At 39.1% G+C, this 23,238-nt stretch overlaps 1 pseudogene; it reads left to right on the forward strand.

Annotated features, from left to right (window-relative positions):
- The first annotated feature begins 509 nt into the window (after window positions 1-509).
- On the forward strand, window positions 510-13,975 carry LOC110338728 (annotated as a pseudogene).
- Window positions 13,976-23,238: the final 9,263 nt, after the last annotated feature.

Here is a 23,238-nt window from a genome sequence, read left to right on the forward strand (position 1 = left end):
GCAGCATACGCAGTACTTTAGTCTGTCCATCAACGATTACAAAATATTAGGCCTGACAAGATGGCTCAGTGGGTACAGATGCTTGCTTCAGAACCTGCACACACAAATTCGGTCCCTTGGACCCACATGTTCAAAGAGAGAGTCAACTCCTACATGTTGTCCTCCAGCCTCTGTCTGCTCAGTACAATACCTGAGCATGCTATACACACACACACACACACACACACACACACACACACACACACACACACACTAAAGCTGATATAACTTCAAAATTAAGAATAACCAGCTATTTAAACACAAAAGAGTAAGGAGAAGAAGAGCTGACCTTCACTGTGCAGTTTCAATTACCAGCAGTGAGATTCTTAATGTCTTCTGGAAGAGGAACGGGCCCTTAGCTATTTAAATTCAGCACATACAGCTCACAGCAAACTAGCAGAGAGTGCATCTGATGTGGGTAGTAACATAAAGGAGAATTAATGGGGGAAATGTGTTCCATCACTTCCAACATGATCATATGCTCTGGGGACATACAGTCCATCAGCAGCAAAGCCCAAAATGAAGGTACAGTCCCTGGCACGCTGGTTTGTCTCTATTTAGCAAACCAATTTGCGTCCTCTTTGAGAAGATGATTGTGACATTTGTTTATCTAAAGATGCTGTATTATAAATACTGCTCAAATAAACTCGAGTGATTTCAATTTAGACCTACAAATAAGGAAGGGCTATGATCAACTACACGTAGTGCAGAGGCTGAAGTAAAATCTTGTGCTTTGCTTCCCCCATGAGCATGATACCAAAAGGAAAGTAATGTAAAGAGAAATTAGATTAGATGTCCTCAATTTCAGAGTAGAAAAGGAAAATGTTTTCACATATAACGTCCCATTTTGAAAATATATTTCAATTAAACAATGTAATTACAATGAAAAATAAGACGTGCTTAAATTAGATGTCAAAAATGAATTCAAGCTTTACATACATTTGCCAATTACTACAACAGTAATATTGTATAACTTCCAACTTTTGCAGAACAAAAGAAAATTGACTTTGTGTCCCTTTATCAAATATTCAAATATAAATTCTTTTAAAAGTGATAGGGTTTATATGTATTCTTATTTCTGACTAACCTATACTAATTACTGATTAAATATCTTCAAATTATCAGTATAATCCACTTTTTGGTTTATAAGTAAAGATCCTTACATTCTAAAAATAGGGACACAATAATCCTCGGTATGCTTCTGAGTCCTCTAAAGAAAGAGTTCCAATTTCAAGGCACAAAAAGGAATCCAGGATGCGATAAAAATTTTAAAAATCCCAGTGCTACATAAGGTCAAACAACTTACTCGAATATATAGGTCAACTGAGAGATGCTGAAGTTGGAAATCTTGTCAGCCACTTCAGGTTCACAGACAGACAGACAGACTGACTGACAGAGATGTTCCTTCTGTCATATAAAAACTCAGTCACACGTAGACACAGAGAAATACATACATATGCATACATACATACATACATACATACATAGACAAATATGTAGATACCCATATATAAATATATAAAGAGAGAGAGAGAGAGAGAGAGAGAGAGAGAGAGAGAGAGAGAGAGAGAAGCACACACAGAGAGACTATTTAAAACCTGGGGTCCTTGTGAGGGCCAAGTCAGAAACTTACTGCGAAATATATTCATAAAGACATTTGTTTTGGTCATCATAACATCAAGGTTTTCTTAGCTAAAATGAATTCAAGACAAATTAATTTGAATCTTCTCGAAACACTAAAACCAGATAGTTAACTTACACTGAGAATATAAACATTTGTTGGTACCTGATCCTAATTATTCAGCTCCTTTACTCCCTTCCTCATTTCCCAGGGTAAGGTTCAGTAGTTAAACCTCTGGTCAAATACTCTTCGCACAGCACCTCACTCTCAGCAGAGGGTGATGCATACAATGTCCAAGTCCTCCCAACCTCCCTACCTTGAGCGACTCCTTTATGTTGCTGCCGAGCAGTACCTCTGTGCTCGGGAATGCTTTGGGCACGGTGAGGTCTTAGATCCTAGTTCTACCTTTGAAAGTCTTTGTGCCTGTTTCCTCATCTGATGGATGGCCACTGGTGTCTGGTGTCAGTTCAAAGACACAGGATGCCTGGTGTTCATTTGACTCACGTTATAAGAAGTGAGCCACACGCATCTTCAGTCTTCACTGCAGATGTAGTGGCGTGGACATAAGATAAATAGTGTGTGTCTCTGAGGAGAACCTTGAGCTTTCAGTTTCAGCTTCCAGGGACTTTCTTTTCTGCTTTTGTATCACAGTAAGCACTGAGCACTAAATACATGTGGAGTCTGGCCAAGTCATAGTGGCCTCTGCTTTCGTGGTTTCTTATGGTTTTGTTCTTATTGAGGAGCTCAGGCAACTTGCCTTTCTGTTTGACTTCCCTCAGATAGTTCTGACACTGCATCTACTTAACCTGTTTCCAGTGCTCCAAACCTCACACTTGGTAATTATGCCTATTAGCAGACAATTTTTTTTATCAGCACTTTACCCAAAAGGAGAGTTGGGGTGGCGGGGGAGGTGACAGGATATGGTGACTCAGGTGGATGCTTCTGTTGCTGCCTAAATGTAACCACATTCAGGTTGCTTCTGTCATTTCCACATCTGAAGATTGTCCCATGTATGAACAGTCCACCCCTTACCCTGCTGTCACATTTCTTTCCCTGTTGAAACCACCTCACATGTGTGTCACCTCCAGTGATTGCTTCTAGCTTGACAACAATTAATTGCAATAGTTGGTGTTCAGTATTCTTACTAATTAATAGACATATGGGTAATATAAATTGATATAGGAAATGTAAACGTGTGTGTGTGTGTGTTGGAAGTATCTAAAATTTTTCACATCAATCAAATTTGAAAACTATAGTGTAAAAGCTATTAAAGCTGCTAGGTTTTAAACTTGTAAAACCTATGCACAGACCTCAGAGAAAAACACTGAAATAAAGCCCGCCATGGAAAAGTAACCGAAGTGTAGTAACTCAAACAAAACAGAAATGATTGTAAATACACGAAAATAAATTTTTGAGTCTTTACACTGTAGCTATAGCTTTTTCTTTAAGTACAAACCCCCCTAACTCTGCAGTACTGCTTCCACGGGAAAAGCAGGACCGTGTTGTGGTAAAGGACAAAGCCTGAGAAAAGTTAAAAGTGGAAATGCCCTGGAAAAGACAGGAATTTCTCCAGGGAAACCCATATTTCCATGCAATCATGAAAACGAGGCCACAGTCTAAGATGAGCCACGGAAAATTCAAGGCAAGTCCTGTGCCCATGGCAGTGATTACATTAATTGCTGCAACAGCTCTATGTGAACATCCCATCATGATATCTTATTCTAAGAAATTCACTGCTTGGAAAGACTGTTAACTGGTTCATCAGAAACCTTCAGTCAACATGTCTGAGTTGGTACTGCTGCAGTGGGCAGGATGTGGGAGAGGAGGAGGGAGGGAAAACCAAGGGCATGAAGCAGGGGATGATGTCTGCACTTCACCCTGTCCATTTACTTCATCGTGACTCTGCATAAAAGAATTCCTACCCTGCTAATCACGGTATCTACAAAGATCAGTACACGAAAGGAAAATGTAATACACAGAAGTACTGTGCAAAGACATTAAACCTAAAAATGTCCCCGTAATGACTGATGATGCTGTTTTTATTTTAAATTTCAAATCACCTTGATTATTGTTGTGATAAAGCTAAGCTTTAAATATCAGCTATATTTTAAAAGATTGTTTGGTTTTCTTATATTTTTATTCAAAAATGTTCTCTTGGCATAAGCTGCCCTTAAGCTTATCATTGCTTATACATAATTTGAATGGAAACCCAGTGGGTGTGTCCACTCCATTCTACCCTATTCTTTCATCCTTCATAAATGACAGTACCTTGGATTTTGGTATTTATTCTTCCTGTAATTACATATAAGCTTTCCACGGCTACAGTGGCATATTACTTTGTTGTCCCACCTTTATGTCTATGGTATTGTGTTTTAGGTCTTATTTTATAGCAATACTTACATTCAGAATTAAGTCTATATACTATGATCTGAGCAATTTTAATGGCCTTGAGGAAAAAAATGATCCTATGAGTTCTACAGCCACAGAAATGCCCCCCAAAACTTGTAGCATCTGGGTGGAAATATGGTGAGACCCAGGCCAAAGACCCTAATAAATTGTGCTAGAACTCCTCAGCAGCAAGGGTGAGATGATGATTGGTCGTAGGTGCTGCAGTAGAGAGAGAAGCTCACCAAGATGCTAAGGCTTCATTTTCCAAAGGAGCAGAGGGGTTCAGCCTTCTTGGAAAAGACTGACACCCAGCTAGCTCACTCCAGTTACTTTATTCAAACATTATACAAGGTTAATTGGAGCTGGGAAAGGTTCCAGATACCAAAGTTATCTTGCCCGTGCTACCTGTGAGAAAAGACAACCCACACAAACCTTAGTCACTTTTGACTGTGGCTAGCCATAATCAAAAGTAAGAACTCCAGATTTGCCAGCTGTCTTTGGGCCGGCTGAAAGCACTCACGTAGCACCATGTACAGATTCTAGAGAGACAACACCTCTTCAAGATTCAAACAGGCTCATAACCATTTCTCAGCCTCTATTGATTGACCCAAACATAGCAAAGGCTTCACTGAAACATTTCATTCAAAGCCAGACACAACGGCTTCCCATCACCTTTCACATAAAGCCAGACATAAAGGCTTTACCATACATATCACTACAAATGATAAATGGATGGTATTAAAAGTCACAGCGTTTGTGGTACGTTGTCACATTGTATCAGAAAACCATTCCTTCTCAGCATCCCAAATAGTTGCAGTTGCATTATAAAGTTTTTTCTGTGCTTCTATTCAGCTCACAATTTCTAACTGCTCTGTAGTAAATTGTGGCTACCTCTTCTTGTGGGACAATTAATCACTGTTGTGTCAACTCCTGAAATTAAAGATTTTTCTGGTGGGTGAGGTGTGCCACCTCCTTTTACCATCAGGAGACTGAAATACATGGACCACTTGCTGTGATTCGTCTGTCAAAAGATCGTGTGCCAGAAGGTTAGACCCCAGAGTGTGGAATTCAAGCAGCAGAAGGTTAAGAGAAGGAACCTACCAATGCATGAATGCTAGACTTGCAGAGTGAGTTAGATCAAGGAGTAGATGCATCCCCACAAGAGCAAGTTGTCATGAAAGAGCAAGGCTGTGTTTCCCTGCCTCCTGCTGCTGTCTCCCTATCATATGACCACTCCACCCACTGCTCACACTGTTGGGATGCCTGAGGCCTTTACCACATCTTAGTAGTAGATAACAGGACCGTGTTCCCCAACCTCTAGAATTATAGGCTAAATAATCCCTTTTACTTTAAAAAGAATACCCAGCCTTGAGTATTTTGTTAGAACAGTGCAAAGAAGACAATGGCCTATTAGTTTTCTTAACCTGGCTATGTTTCAGCTTTTCTAGCTCCCTCTCATATGAATTGGTTCCCTTCTGTCCCTCATAAAAGGCTGGCATGATGCCATTGCCCTTTATGACAAAGCTAGAGAGCCTCTGGCTTCTTTCTTGTGTGTTAAAGGCAGTTTTGTAAGTCAGGCCTGTTCCTCTTTCTTGCCTTGCACCCTGGTTTTGGAGGCCATGCTTCTAATAATTTCATGTCTTTATTCTAGCTATGAGTTCCGTTGATATCTTGTCTGAGTACTTAACTGTGTTTTTTAAAGCTTGGAAATATATTCACATTTAAAAAAAAAAATGTAAGAGGGAAAAATGAAACAAAAGCCCTATACACTTAAAATCTAAATCTTCACAGAACATTTTTCTCACCACACAAAGAAACTCTTCCTGTATCCTATTAAAATTCATCCTTTTTCAGATTTTCTATTTCTCTAAATCTGAGTGAGGGAATTATAGCATGTATCGTTGAACTTATCATTACATGAATTTAAAGGTACTTAATAGAATTTTTATTCTTAAGAGGCTCAATTAAAGTGCTTCTTTGTCCAAGGACAGAGGGTTTTAATCTTTATCAGACTCATGACAGTGTGACAGTTCAGGAAGAACAATGAAAATTTAAGTCACGGTCTACATCTCTCAAAGGAAAACAGCTGGAGAGAAGGCTCGGGGGGCTATGTTAGGATCACACATGTGAAATCCAGACATGACAGCAAGCAACTATAAACCCAATGCTGTGAGGTGAGACAGGCTGGTGCTGGGCACTCCTGGGCAGCAAGGCCAAAGCAGTGATCCTAAGGGCCAGTGAAAGAGATGAGGAGTGTTACAGAAAAATATTAAGTGGATAAGTGTTGACTGCTAGCCTTCCCACACATATACAGACAAGTGATCCTGTGTACCACCATGTCTAAAATCACACACATACACACACACACACACACACACACACACACACACACACACACACACACACACCTCCTCTTTCCTACACACACATAAAAAGAAAAACATAACAAACTACATAAATGTAAGAGAATTTTTGAAATTGGCTTTTAGAGTATTATGCTTAAAACATTGTGTTTCAAATTTCTTTCTGCTAAAAACATAATTAAATAAGAAAATGAAAAAACGTTGCTTTACTCCTATTGATTTTTTTACAGTTAAGATATAAATTTTACAGTTCAGATGTCATTGCTGAGTCATATTCAAAAACTGTTGTTGATATGAATTTGTAATATACTTGAAATAAAAGTATCTATATGGATAAATTATATCAGACCACAAGATTAACTGAAACCTTCAAGAAACAAAAACCAGTAGGGTAAGGTGTTTGCCAAAATGTCATTCTGTCCTCTGCATGTGCAGTCTTGCACTTGCACTTGTGCACACAAACACACACACACACACACACACACACACACACACACAAAAGTAATAAAGTATCATAAAACCTTTCAAGAAAAGAAATTAAGAACAGTTGTCAGGTCATATTTAAGATTAGACACTTGCTCTTTTGAACTACAGTGAAATCTGACTTTTAATGGATTTGATTTAATTTTCATTTTTGTAATGGTTATCCAACTCTGTAATTCTTTAAAGTCAATATAAGTCATTGCATGCATGAAATAAGCAAGCAATATGTATTGCTTCCCATACATTTTAGTATAGCCTGTCTTATAAACTTCTGTGACTTCACAAAGAGGAAGCTAGGAGTTAGGAACCAAGACTCTCTTCTTTGATTCAAATATTCCCCAGACCCATCTTGTTATAGCTGGTGACCTTGTTGAAGGCAGTTCTAGTAAGAATCTCTGAGACTTGATTGCACCAACCTGTTATCTGCCTGGCTCTCCTTCAACAACAGCTTTATCACGATACTTTAGGCAGGAACTTACCCTTCTGGTCCAGTTTAGAATTCTCAATTCTTGGTCCACTACCCTACCAATTGGTTGACCTTATGAGAGTAAATCTAATCTGGTCACCCGCCTCTTTTGCAAGACCCTGCTGAGGTGTTCCCTGTGCCTATTGCCAAGACAGCCCCTTCAGAAATGTCTGTTACATCATCTTCAACAAGTGCCACAGATAATTTTTTTTCCTTTAGCAGTACATTGCTCAGAGCAACATAGCTGGTAAGTAGACAGGGAGAATAAAGAAGAAATCTAAATATTGAAATTTCTTTCTCCTACTCCACACATCTCTGTTTTGGCTCAAATATCTTTCGTGGTGTAGTGTCAATGAATATATGGTCCAATGGTACCGACAAAGAAAGCAAGGATACTGACTCCATTGTGGCCACACACCAGTCAGGAATACAAAGTCTGGCATGCATCCTTATAATCCACCCTGTCCCTCCCATCTTGAGACTCAAGGATGGACAGGCGGTTTATTTAATCGTGAAGAAGATGGAGTTCCCATCTGGGCTTTGGTTGATCCATGATCCTGAAAGAAAGATGCCTTTTTTTTAAGAGAAGAGAGAACCCCCAGACCAGTGCTATAGGATGCCTTTCATTTTCCTAACCTACACAACTACGTTTCAGAGGCAGTATGTTCCAGAGCAGTCCCGTTAGTTAGTATCATCCTAAACTTAATCCTACACCTCTTTCTTCCTCAGTGTAGCTGCTTGTATTCTAACCGGAACATGGGCACTTGCTTCTGGGAACTTGCCGCCAGTTGGTTCTAATTGGTAAATAAAGACGCCAACAGCCAATAGCTGGAGAGGGCAGACAGAGGCAGGATTTTTAGGATTTCCAGGGGTTTGGGACTGGGAGAGGAGAAAAGGAGATCAGCCATGTGGGGAGGGTGTGGAGGAGAAGAGCGATGCCGTGAATAGTGTAGGACAGAGGGGCATAGCCACCATGTGCAGGAGCCTGGAGAGTGCAGCCTAGAGGGCGGCACAACTGGGTCCAGGGCATAGAAGGCAGAATTTAGTGAGTAGTAACCTGGGATTATCAGCGGGAGGTAGATTATATCAGCAATGGAGGTTAGGCAGTGGTCCAGCTATTGTGCTGTTTAAGGCATATTCAAATATAAAGGCTATGGGTGTCATTCATTCATTTGGGAATGTAAACCATTGGGGGTGGGGCGAGGGTAGCAACCCGCCGCTGGGATTTATTACAATATCTCAACACATGTTTCAGAGGGGGGAAAATCTACTGTTTTCTCCTAGAAGCCAAGAGAGCCTGAGCTTTAAGAGAGAAAGCATTGGCTTTATCTACCTAAAACTAGGGTCTGCTTCCATGAAAAGTTCAAGCCATTGTATTTGCCTGTGTGCTGCAAGCTGCTCATTACCTGGTGAGTTAAGCAGGAGTCCCACACCACCTGCTCCCTTTTCTTTCAGGGAGCAGCTGCAGGGAAGTCAGAAACTTAATCCTTTTAGTATTTTCCAAACTAGAAAAGGTACAGAAAAAAAATGTATCTTCTCTTTCACCCATAGAAGTGAAATGATGCCTTTCCTTGACTGTTTAGTAACAAGAGTGGGACATTGCTGTGTAAACTAGGCATCTTAGGGGCTGCCCTCCCCTTGGTTTCAGATTGGAAAAAAAAAAAAAAAAAAAAACTAAAAACAAAAACCAGTGCTTCAGGCCACACACACACCAGATCCTGCAGACTCCTAGAGGTGGATTCAACTTCCAACAGTTCTCAGTGAATCATTTCACTCTTAGGAGATTTAACCACGGGTCTTTTTCAGTTATTCAGTAATAGAAATGGCAAATACTCATCAAACTTGACTAAATCTCATCTTGTTTGGAAGCTGGTGTTTTACTAGTATAATTGCAATGTTGTCTTTTTCAAAGCTGCATATGCTTGAAATCTTACTGAATATTCATCTGTTAGAGGACCAAGAGTAAAATTCTGCATTTTAAAAACCATACAGAAATGGAAGTATTTTAAAGCTGCCTCTCCCCAAACATTTGCCACCCCACAATTTCTCTCGCTGAAAGGCGCCGTCTTCATCTTCTGCACTTGAATATGGGAAGGCTTCTTGCTGTTTTAGTGTCAGAAAATGAGAGGACGGAATGTGGGCTCTGTTATGTGCCGAGCTGGAGACTGGCTCAGAGTCAAAGTCTCTCCAATTATCCTCTCCCCTCAGGCTGGCAGGGACACTCTCAAGTCCCTTATCTGAGAAAGCGTCCTCCAAAAGAGAAGTCTTTCCTTGGAACCTCAACAAACAATCAGGAAAAATGAACAATCAAAGAGACTAAAAGGTGAGTCCTCCCATGCCCAGACGTTTCACGTGTTCCACTGAGGGCAGCAACATCGAATTATCTGGGGGCTGATCTGCGTATTTAGACCCTCTTCATTTGGTTCCTGTTCTGTCCCCTTCCCAAGGGGTGGAGGCCTTCCCCACCCCTCTTCCCTTCCCCGCTAAAAGGAAGCATATGGAATGAACCACACTGGGTTGCTAAGTAATCAATCTTTTCCCTGTGAGTGCCACATTACTGATTTACATAAACAGCACAGGTCGGAGGAGGGTCCCTCCAATCCATCCATTCCAAGTTTAGAGTTCGCTCCAGGGACCTTTGGAAGAATGGGACTTTTTTTTTTTTTTTTTTTTCCTTCACATCTACAACTGCTTCAATCAATCCAGCACAAAGACAGTAACTCTGTTTAACCTCCAAGGTTTCATCATAAAATGTGAGGCGACAACTTTGTTTTCCTCTCCAGGATACATTTTCCTGAGGCTCTGGGCTAGTGTGAATAGTGCATCCCTGCCCTCTGCCACCATGCTGTGAGGAAGCCAAGGCAAACGGAGAGATCATATAAAGATTTGCAGCCATCCCAGACCAACCACCAGCTACACCAGTGAGTCTTCAGATGTTGCCAACCCAGGCTTGCCGACTTCAAGCATCATAGGACAGAAGACACCTTACCCACAGCACGTCCTGTCTGAACTCACAAAATCTGTGACAATAACGAAGTGTCCGTGACAGCCCATCATTTATTGATTAAGTGATCAAAAAAGAAGTGATTGTCAGAATGCTCTCCGTTCAACTAGAACACACCCTGGATCTTGTTTCACCACTTGATTATTTCTAGAGCTTGTCTATTTCTGTATGCCAGACAGAAATAACAAGAATATACTCTGTCTCCATATAATTTCCTCACAAGTACAATTTACACGCCCACACACATACATGTGAACAACTATCCATAAACCTTTTATATTGAAAATTATTTACTTGTGATTCAGATTTAATACACAATACTCAAGTATTCTAAGCATCTATCTCAAATACTTTGAAATATTTTATTTTATTTTCTGAAAGGTGTGGTGTCACTTGTCCTTAATTCCAGCAGTCATGATGCAGAGGCAGGAGGATCTCATGAATTTAAGGCCAGCCCAGTCTACATAACGAGTTCCAGGACAGCCAGGGCTATTTGGATACTATGTCTTATTTTTCTTTCTCTATTCACAAAAAAGTCTAAAATAGGAGCCTCTAGACAAAGGTTGGAGGCCAGCTGGCAGGAGATAAATTTGAAGGCTAATATTCTTGTTTGCATACAATTTCTCTTATTTATGCACACTACAATCTTTCCTTAATTATTTAAGCAAGCTGTACAGTTTTTAAATACTTGTTTGATAGCGGCACATAGCAGAACTTAATAAATTAATATGCATTTCATTCTTCATCGCCATCTCAATAGTCTGAGAAACAGGCAGGTTGTCAATTTAAAGCAACAAAATGTCAACAAGCTTTTTAGTTTCTGAACTCATTTAATTTTTGTTTTTAAAATTGAAATCCCCTTCACATGATGCTGGCTACCATGACAGACTTCAGTTTTGCTTCATTGGAGCTGGCTCCACTGAAACATTTCATTTGAGCACATATTTCATTTACTAGGGGAAACTTTTCTAAGATGATCAGCTGAGAAAAGCACTAAGGAATAGGTGGAATCATCAAGAAGAAAATTAAGACAATCATTCTTTATAGTGGTTCGGGAACTTCATTGTGTTTGCCAAATATACTAGTGAAAAATAAACGTGAGGAGGAGGATATTTAGACCATGCTGAGTTCTGTAGGAAAGACCAAAAGCTCACTGCAGAATCCAGTCACACCAGTCCACACACCATTTGGTAAAGAAATGATTATTCATTTGTAGTTATGAGGATATTTATGTCATTTTTGGGTTTATCAGAAATATTCAAAGGAATGGTCAGTTTGGGTAAAATATGAATATAGGTGGAAAAACTGCTGAAATTCTAGATTAATGTCTTCACCCAGTTTTGGTCCAGTTTACTAGTGACATAGTATATTAAAACTATAAAATAATTTAATATATAACATCATGCTTATTAAAAATTCTGTATTAAGCCGGGCAGTGGTGGCGCACGCCTTTAATCCCAGCACTTGGGAGGCAGAGGCAGGCAGATTTCTGAGTTCGAGGCCAGCCTGGTCTACAGAGTGAGTTCCAGGACAGCCAGGGCTATACAGAGAAACCCTGTCTCAAAAAAAAAAACAAAAAACAAAAAACAAAAAATAAAAACAAAAACAAAATCCTGTATTAACCAGGGTGTCATTATAATGAGACCTATTTCAAATTTTTAATTTTTATTAATAATTTATAAACAGATATAAATACATACACTTTAATATTTTCAAGTCTTTGTACAAACATTTAACATTTTCTCCAATTTAAATTACATGAAACATTTGTAACATAGTTATTACAGTTATTTCTATTTTATAGATAATAAGCACATTAAAATTTTTAACTCCCCATTAAAGGAGGAAAGAAAATTAACCTAGATAATGAATGGCAACTTCATGAGAGAATCCTGTGTGGTTTTTCCTGATGCAACATTTGTCAACTGTATTTTAGAGGAAAAAAATTAACTATCAATAGATAGTTCGTGATGTCCCTAAGGAAGTTGAATTTCAAGTAAAGACCATTAAATATCTCATAAATTGCTTGATTAAAACACAGTGAGGTTCTTTTGCATTAAAACTTAGCTTCTTAAAACATGACAAAGTTTCAGAAGTTAACGTCAATCAGTGAAGTATTTTTGATGTATAAAGACCCAACTTCAATCCTCACATTTCACACACATATACATGCAAACATACATACACACACATGCACATACATATACATATACAAATACACATATATGTGCATATATGCATATACACACAAACATACACATGCATATATATACATGCCCATATACACATATATGTCCATACACACACACACACACACACACACACACACACACACATGAAAATAAATAGCAGCAGAGGATGTGGAAAAAACAGGTGAAAGCTGACTAATGGTAGGGTACCCAAGAACACAGAGACCCACAAAATAAGTCTGAAGCTGAAGGACACGGCCATACCTGACTGAAGGTCAGTTACCCAAGAGGAGAGAGCCATGCCAGTCAAGGATATGCTGAACCCTATAGAGTAACTGTTACTGCTGAAAAGGGTAAATGAAAAGACTAAGGATAGAGTTCATGGCACTGAATATCAGTACCACAGAAGAAAACAATGCCTCCATGATATTACAATTTATTCCTATTTTAAATATTGCAAAAGCCTCTACTGAAGGAAGAAAACTGAATTAAAAATGAAGTAATGAGTCTTCTCCTGTGCCTGTAGGTCCATGCCCCGCCTGCCCCAGCCATGCTGTCCACTCTCGCCTGGCCGATGCTGCTCTCCACCGCATCTTCAGCACTTCGGCCCAGAACAATGCTAAAGTAGCTGTCCTGGGAGTTTCTGGGGGCATCAGGGGCCTTAGTGAGCCACCTGACCCACTACAGTATCTCTCACACACCTGGTGTGGCAGCAGATCTGAGTCACATGGAGACCAGAGCAAATGTGAAAGGCTACCTTGGACCAGAGCAGCTTCCAGATTGCCTAAAAGGTTGTGATGTGGTGGACATCTCAGCCTGGAGTGCCCAGGAAGCTAGGGATGACACAAGATGACCCAGCAGTTCCTAGAAGCCGATGTTTGCATCATTGCCAACCTAGTTAACTCTATCAGCCCTGTCACAGCAGAAGTTTTCAAGAAGCGTGACATGTACAACCCCAACAAGATCTTGGGTGTGACAACCCTTGACATCGTCAGAACGAACACTTTTGTGGCAGAGCTAAAGGGTCAATTCAGCTCAAGTCAATGTGCCTGTCATTGGTGGTCATACCAAGAAGATGATCATGCCCCTGATCTCTCAGAGTACCCCGATGGTTGATTTATCCTAATACCAGTTGGCCACACTCTCCAGGAGGATCCAGGAGGCTGGCACAGAAATCGTGAAGGCCAAGGTTAGAGCAGGTTCTGCCACTCTATCCATGGCTTATACTGGGGCCTGCTTTGTCTTCTCCCAAAGAGACTGAGTACACTTATTTCTCTACACCACTGCTGTTGGGGAAAGGGGGCCTAAAGAAGAACCTGGGCACTGGCAACATCTCCTTTTGAGGAGAAAATGATGGCCGATGCCATCCCTTAGCTGAAAGCCTCCATCAAGAAAGATGAGGATTGTCAAGAACATGAGTGAGATGTTTGAGCCTTGAGCAGCAGCAGCATCCTAACCTATTCAGCATCATGTCATTGGAGCCACTTGAGAAGCTAATTTGCTTTGGTAGAGGGTGTTGTATCAGCATCTGCATCCCTTTTAAATTATGGCTGGTCATTATGTTGATAATGACAATAAAGCAGTTTCTGACTTTCTTTAAACAAAATGAAATAATAAAAATAATCTCAATCAACAAACTCCAGATATATAAATTCCCACACAGAAACAAAACAATGTAAAAACAAAAACAATAAACAAAACAAAAACCACCAAACACACACACACACACACACACACACACAAAGACAACATATATCCTCTAAAAGTTACCAATAGTGTACTAATGGCCATTATATGATATACTTGAAATCCCAAAGAATTCAAAAGAACAGTTTTTAATATAATCATAGAACTCAAGAAGGAGAGAAATACAAAGACCTGAATGGAAAAGTAAGGCAATTTAGGATATAAAAATAGAATTTCACAAAAAATAGAAATATTGAAAAAAAATCCAACAGATTCTGGAAATGAAACACACAAGGTCAAATATAAAGTTCATTGGAAAGGCTTACCAGTGAAATGGATACCATCAAGAACAGAACATTAAAGCCTGAACACAAGATAAATTATAAAGACCATGTGTCAGAGACCAACTTTGGCACCAGAGGGTAAACTGAGGCAGGCAGACCCTGAGGGCTCAGTGTTGAGAGCAGATGACTCAAGTGGATCCAGATGCCTACAGGGGCTATAGCCGTTTGAGGTGGAAAGGGGGGAAATCAGACACTCACACTCAGAATGGTTGAAGCAAGGACAAGCATCAGAGATTTATTTCTTCTCTTAACCCCCTTTTAAACCCCTTGAAACAAAGGTTTGTTTGTTTGCTTGCTTGCTTGCTTGCTTGCTTGTTTTAAATTAGGAAGAAAATTACCTCACAGCCACAAGTTACACATGTCCCAGAAATAATCACCTTAAAAACATTCTTCAAAAACAGATCAAAATCATGACACAAAAGAAAATTCCAACAGAATATTGATTATGCATTTCTTATATGAAACGTCTATCTAACTAAACAATTCTCATCTATCTTTCTTTCCAACTCATAGTAATCTCAGAACAGTAACTTTTAGTCACTGATTAACAGACTTTTTACAAGCCATGTCTGCAGTAGCAAGTGTTTCCCTGTTCTTGGTTGATGACAGCCTATGCTTACTAAGGAGCAAATCATCTTTCTTATGCTGTATTTTTGAAGTTCTGATTGGTTAAGCTGGCTAATCATCTGTTTTCTGTTCTTATACTCATAATGGAATTGTTTTCTCTTTATTATAACCTTATTTCCTGGTACACACACACACACACACACAAAACCCTGTTACCCTAGATCACAAGATCAAAGAACTCAGGCCCAATCTAGAGGGTATGCTTCTTTTGATCATTGGCTTGTCCCAAACCTATTCTTCTTCCCTCTACAATTATGTCCTTATAATGCATGAATGCTCACAGTACTCTTTAACTCAATCAGCTTTTGCCATTCTATCAGGAAAGGGCACGCGTTATTCTTAATTCTAACTTAAAACTTTCTATCAACTGTCCTAACTCCCCAACTTTATATTTTCTATCAACTACCCTAACTTCCCAAAATTATTTAAATCAATCTAACCTTTTTAAAAAAAAAAAAAAAAGTTACTTAAATCAAGTCAGAAATTCCATAAAATTAGTAATTCCTCTAGAGAGCATTATCTCAAGAACTGTCCTCTTTCATATTGATCTGCAAAAAGCTTGCCCACCAGAACAGCCTATCATTCAGGACGTCATCGCACCAAGTGATAGATAGTGAGGGTCTCTTGATGCCTGCTTATGACAAGTCAAATTAATGAGGAGTACGGCAGTGACAATCATGAGAAAGCACATCACTAGCAGGAAGCAATCCTGGGACAAAGTCTCTGGGGTTGTGCTGCAGGAGAGCTCACCCATCTCAGCTGAGCAAGATGGAGAGCCATTTCCAGGAAGTTGACTTGGTCATGGCAGCTCTTCCTGCATGGCATCCACCAACCATGCAGTCAAGGTCAATCAATGATAAATGTAAATGTGTCTATGTGCATGCAGACAAGAATTTTGGGACATTATGAAATGTTCAAATATACGAGTAATATGTTTTTATTTACACAGAAAATGAGAGTTCGGTGTCAACAGCACAGAATATATTTTCAACAAAATCACAGAAGACAACTCTAAAGAAAGAGATATCCATCTGAATTCAAGAGGTATACAAACCACCAATTAGGTAGGACCAAAAAAGAATCTCTCAGCATCATGGTATTTTTTTTTATTAGATATTTTCTTTATTTACATTTCAAATGCTATCCTGAAAGTTCCCTATACCCTCCCCTCACCCTGCTCCCCTACCCACCCGCTCCCACTTCTTGGCCCTGGCATTCCCCTGTACTGGGGTATATAAAGTTTGCAAGACCAAGGGGCCTCTCTTCCCAATGATGGCCAACTAGGCCATCTTCTAAGCATCATGTTTTAATGACCACTATGCCAGCTCAACAAAAGATGTAAAAGGAATAACATTTGAAATGTAAATAAAGAAAATAATAATAAATAAAAATACATGTGTTTTAATGAAATATCTAAATATTAATAAGTAAAAACATTAGCAGGTTGTATTAGAAATTCATTTGTATCTTTACACTGACTCTAAGAAATATATCTCACCATCAAGAATAGACAATATTTTCAAGTAAAAATGATAGAAGAAAAGGTATTCCATGCAAATTATACAAGCAGGTATGTTACTATCTTGAAACCTAGACTTCAAACAAAAACCTAATCAAAATTAAAATAAAAAACTTTTCCATATGCATTAAAGGAATAATCTATTTATTGGAAATTACATTTTAAAAATATACACACCAAACATGTCGTAAAATCACTAATTACAGCACAGTAAGAGTGAACTTCAATGCTTCAATTCTGTACTCTCGTCATATACATCCTTCTCAGCAGCCCATGGAACTTCATCAAAGGTATATCACTTATAGGACACAATACAAAGCAAGCCTCAGAGATAAAAAAAGAAAACCCTGAAATAACATCATGTATTTTTATGAGCACATTGGAATAAGCTAAATTTCAAGAAGGAAATTATGAGTACTCAAAACATATCATAACGCACACTATGAAATGATGAATGAGGCACTAAGGAATGCAATGAGGATATGAACATATACCCAAAATTGAATGAAAATGAACGTACAACATTCCAAACTCTGTGCAATACAATGGAGGTAGAGAAAGACATTTAAAACTCCAAGTGCCTAAATCAAAAAATTAGAGAGAACTAAAATAAATAATTTAAACACGCACTTTAAGAACTGGGGGGCAGGGGCAAACCAAAGCCTAAAGCAGTAGACCTGGAAAAATAATTAAGATTATGTCAGAAATTAGTGGAATTGAAGTGGAAAATATACAATCAATGAATTGAAAACTTAGTTTTTGGAAAGATAAATAAGAATGAAAACACTTTAGTCAAAATTAATCAAGAGAAAATCCACATTAATAAAACGGAGATGAAACGACTGCATTATAACAGATACCAGTGAAATTCAGATCTTTGTGTCCTTTCTTCTATTGTACAACTACAAAATGACTGTTGCTTCCCCCAGCTTCCTGTTTATACTCAAGGCAGGAAGGAGGGGTACAGCCAAATCTGGGGGGGGGGGATGCTGTTGAAGGTGGCTATGAGTGAGTCACTTCCTAGCATCTGCCATAAGGAGGAATGACGACAATTCAATATCTAATTTGTCATCTTCCAAGTAATATCATTAACAATGGGCAGATTGTGGAAGCAACAAACTGAGCTAAAAAGCCTCATTCTGTATAGCAGGGAGCCAAGAATAAATTCCTAAGTTGATCCATGAGGAAATAAAGGTAATAAACAGAAATTGTGAACAAAGAAAAATTAAAGGCAGCTCAGACGCAAGAATGGAAATGAGATGTTGAGGGAATTCTGTTCTTTATTGCAAACATTTATTCCAGAAACGCAGATAGGCTGACTCATGTTCAGGCAGCCTCTCTCACCACTGGGATGCAGCTGGAGAGGGCAATCTTGTTGGCCTTCATTTGGTCTGCAGCAAGTACAATAAGAGATCCATGCACGGTGATGTATGGTAAAAGAGAGAATGTCACGGGTGATTTGAGATGAAGGTTAGGAAAGTCTCTGTAAGAGCAGGGACAGAAAAGTCAACCAGAAAAGTTGGCTGCAGGTCCATTGTCGTCTCAGAGATTTGATTCCCAGTGTCACAGCAGACATTAATCAGGTTCTGGCTTTAACGGTTATTGATCAGGTCATCAGGACAATACTGACCAGCCTGATCCAAAACAGGGAACTAAACTGTCCAGGGCTGATCTTGAGGCCACTGTATTAAAATGGTTTCTGGGGCCCTAAAACAATGTTAACTCTAATGAGATATAGCCCAGGCTTTGGCTTCTAACAGAATATAGCCTTTATCTAGACCTCAAGAAAATCTAGCTGGGGAGGCATGTGTTATAATCCCATCTCTTGGGATGCTGAGGTAGGAGAATTGTGAGCTTGAGACAACTCTTTGTCGCATACACACACACACACACACACACACACACACACATTCCTAAATGCATAAACGTACAACCTGCTTAGTCTGTATATTACTTGTGTTCAAGTTTTAGGAGCTGGCTATTTGGAACTGGATAACTAATTGGTAAGCCCTTATCTGGGAAAGACTAGTTCTCTTGCTTTCAATACTCCTAAGTTCCCTGTAGATCTCTGTGCAGGGTTGAGGGCTCCTGGGTTTCTCCTGCCCATGTTAGCATGTCTGTTGTCAGTGCCCATGTTAGCATGTCTATTGTCAGTGCCCATGTTAGCATGTCTATTGTCAGTGCCCATGTTAGCATGTCTATTGTCAGTGCCCATAGCTGGGTAGAACTACTGGTTCTGTCCTTTAGAAGTTTGCATGGCACCTTTGGGACCATGATAGCTAGTCCTAGGAGGGAGGTTTTTACAGTCCATTCCAGCTCAGGGGTCTTGTCTCTGACCATACCATTCTGAACACATCTGATTTCATCTCTAATTCTTAATTGCTTGCAAAGTATGGGTTAGTTACTTTTATAACCAAATAACTGACAGATAGTGACTTAGGGACTCTGGAGTGATTGGCTCACACTCTGATCCCTCACTGCAGGAGGATGTGGAAGCAGTGGCTCCAGATTGTGGGGACAGGAGAAAGATGGCTGCTTTCTCTTATCTCCAAGAACCAGAAACTCAGAGTGGAACAGGAAGGGGGTCAGGCTGTACACCCTCAAGGTCTGCTCCCTGGAAATACACTTCTTTTAACAATTCTCCACCTCTTAAAGGTCCGACAACCTCCCACAATAGCACCTGATGGGGATCAAATGGTCAAACACATAAGGCAATGGGGGTGGGAGGCTGGATTTCACCTTCAAATCACAATATCTAAATTCAATTAGTAAATGCCATGCCTAATCTGACTGGAGCTGGAAAAAAAAAAAAACACATCTTACCCCTAGCAAAGAGATTGTAATTTTTATTATTTCTGTTTAAGTCAGGTGTGTCTGCATGCCCAAGTTTTAAGCAAGGTATTTGGCTGAAATAAGTCATACTGTGTTGAGGATGTTTACCAGATGTCTTCTTCAACAAAAGAGAATTCCTACCTCTACCTTCCTCTTTTCAAATGTCAGGCATGCTGACACAGTGACTCCTGAACAGCTAGAGAGGACTACGAACTGATCCTAAACTAGAAGCCATGAGAAATAAAAAATATCCAAGCTTTTTGAGTCTGAGGGTGTGTGTGTGTGTGTGTGTGTGTGTGTGTGTGTGTGTGTGTGTGTGTATGTGTATTTGATTCTTTGTGCACTTCACATCATGCACCCAATTCCACCCATCTCTCCATCCTTTCATATCCACCCTCCACCCTGGCAAGCTCACCCTCAAAATAAAATAAACAAAACCAAATAGCTTCTGGGAGAAAGCTGCAGTGTGTCACAGTGTGCCCCATAGTACACACCCTTTTGTCCAAACAGCTTTACTTGTAAATGTTCATTGCAATGAGTCATTGATCTGGTTTGAGGTCTCTGGTTTTTCAGCACTGGATCTTCACAGAGACTTCTCTCAGATATCCTGTTACCTTGGAGATCCTGCAGCTTTGGATCTGCAAGACTGACCCCTTTAAACACAGTAGAGTTCATAGATGGGATAGATGTTAGGGTGGGCCATCTCAAAGCCCTGGATCTGGACCTGGATGGTATCTGACTTGGCCAACCCACCAGTTCTCCTGCACCCACACCACCAGGGCCAGTTATCCAGCACTGACCTGGCTACCTCACCCAATACCACGGCTGGCAAGGGGCATGGCCAGCTCTCCTGGAGATGCCCTCCTTCAAAGCTATTCTTATACAGAAATGAATTCCCATAATGATTAAACCCTGTTGGCGAAATCCTAAGTATTGGTATCCAGATCAAATCTGGCTAAACATGTGGATCCTCTGAGGGGTCAAGTTGGACAGAACGCATTCCATTTACTGTCGATCTCAAGTTCAGAAAATTCAGCTAGAGAGACTTCTACTTCTGAAATGCCCATCAGAGGCAAAGGAAAGCGAGGTATCGAAGCTGTCAATCAAAAAGAACATAAGGCATGGAGAGGATGAAAAAGGGAGACTCCTGCTCTTCATGGTTTAAGGTCAAATCTATCACACCTCTTTCCAGTGTTGCTCAAGATTTGATCAGTGGTTTTGCATTGCAAAATCTATCTGATTTCCATTCTCTCCTTTCCATTCTGTTAATTTTGTGTCACTATTTACAGTAATACAAAAATATACTCTCCTTTGTCCTAGAAAAATAAAATAGCTCTCCTCACTGCTTTTACTTGTAGCTTGGAACTTTTCACTTTGAAACACAGAAAGCAGGAAGAATCCTGGGTCAAAGGCAACACATGACCCAGTGTTTAATTTCCATCCTTGCCATTTTCCCGAAATTACATTTGATATTGACTTTTAATTTTATACTACTGTAGTCAGAAGAGATTCTTAGGATACTCTCAACCATGTTAAGTTTTATTTACAGCCTACCAATGAACAATTGTAAAGGCTTTTTTGTGTGTATCTGAGCACATAATGAAGTTAGATGTGTTCATTGTTCTTAGTAGAACTGTTAGGTCCATTTGTATGGTTGTTCTGATTTTCCATTTATGTGGCATGCCTACAGATTGAATTTATCTACTATTGCATTATTGACTGGCTTCCATATTTGGTTTATGTGTTCGGGTATTCTGTAGTTGATTGAACTATAATTACAAATGCAGATATTTGTAATTATTATATACTTTTGATTAATTAACCTCTTTACAACTGTACGATTAACTTCTTGTCTATTGGGAGAGATTTTGGTTGAAACTATATTTTTCACACTTAAATGTTGCCATTAACATTTACTTACTCTTTTTAGTTACTATTTGTATGACATACCTTTTCATTTGGGTAGGGGTGTGGCAGTGGACATGTGCACAGACATGTAGAAAGTACCAATCACTACCAGGTGTCTTCCTCCCAACTCATCCAGGTTGGCTGGCCAGCAACGCCCATAGATCCACCTGTTTGCACTTTCCAGACCTGAGATTACAGATGTGCCTGGCACATCTGGGTCCTTACATGAATCCTGGGGTCTGAACTCAGGTCCTCAGGCTTGCATGTCAAGTCCCTCACTGATTGAGCCATCTCCCAGAACAAACTACTTTTTCTATCTCTTCTCTTTCAGTATATATGTGTCCTTAAAGGTAAAGTGAGTTTCTTATAAGCATCTTTGCTATATTTTACTTTATCATTCATATACTATGTCTGTTTTAATCGATGAGCCTAGTATATTTAAATTTAGTATAATCACTGATAGGTAAGGACATGCCATTGACATTTTGTAAATTTATTTTTTTATCCTTTTTACACTCCCTTCATTCTTTAGTCTTTTATTTTCTTTGTGATCACTTAGATCTTTATCATGTTATGCACTGATTCCTTTATCTTGCTCCACTGTGTACTTACCAGAAATTTTATATTTCTGTTTAGCATAAAAGCTACATTAAAAATCCTAGAGTTATAAAAGTTTTTTACATGATAGCACATATTTTACAACACAACAACTATATTCTTTTTGACCTGCATTTTAGTCCATTCAGGCTACTATTCATCATACCCATTAGACTGAGAACTTACAAATAGCATAAATGTACTAACAATAGTTCTATATACTAATAAATTAATGCTTTATCAATATTGGCTTTTCCTTTTGCCTTCTGTCTCTGTGATCATGTGTGGGGAGGGAGCAGACTCTGGGGCATCTTTTATAAGAACATTTTTGCATGCAATTCTCTATGCATGGAATAATACTGTTCACATAGGAAATACATATTTTTCAACAGATGAGTGAATTCAAATGGATTGGAACATGATTTTACTTCTTAATTAAGTTGGTATGTCTGAGGTGAATTTTAATATCTAATATTTGTTTTTCTATAAAAAAAACTTTGCAAGTATTTAAATTAAGCTTCATTGAGCAGAAGCAGACACTCATTACTTCAACATGTAAAATGTGACAGACTTTCAAAGTATCTTTGTCTGGTCATGTATTGAGCGCTCTATAAGCATTACTTGCCTGGTATCAACAAACATTTTAATACTTCATTCTTTCCTCTTCTCCCTTCATCCACCACTCAGGCAATTTCAATTACAGAAATCATGTGGGCTTCCCTGAGGACAAATATAGATTTCAAAATTTCAACTGCACTAGCAGAAATATGATTGTTTTCCCATTTCTTCTTTGGCATTTCTTGTTCATATGCTCATAGCCATATCTTTCTGAAGGGTTTAACAGTTTTATTGCTTGCAGATGATCTGCAGTACTACTGTTAATATTTCCTTTCTCTTGAGAATGTCCAAGATTTTAGGGAAACATCCAATGTTCAAATGTAGGAACGTCTCCAGCATTTTGAAAATCCTATACATTGATTTTCATTTCCAATAGTCAACAAAGATAATAAATCAAAATACCACAATAAACTAAGAGAGTAAGATGAAAAATTTTATGGAACTTTCTCCTAATGGATACAAAATGGAGAACTGATTATGTCCTTGTGGTGCTGAAATCTATGTCAATTTGACTGAGTTTTCTGGTGACTAAATTGTTAGCCAGCGTTTATGGC

Source organism: Mus pahari, chromosome 22, assembly GCF_900095145.1.
Source record: "Mus pahari chromosome 22, PAHARI_EIJ_v1.1, whole genome shotgun sequence".
Classification (NCBI taxonomy): Eukaryota; Metazoa; Chordata; class Mammalia; order Rodentia; family Muridae; genus Mus; species Mus pahari.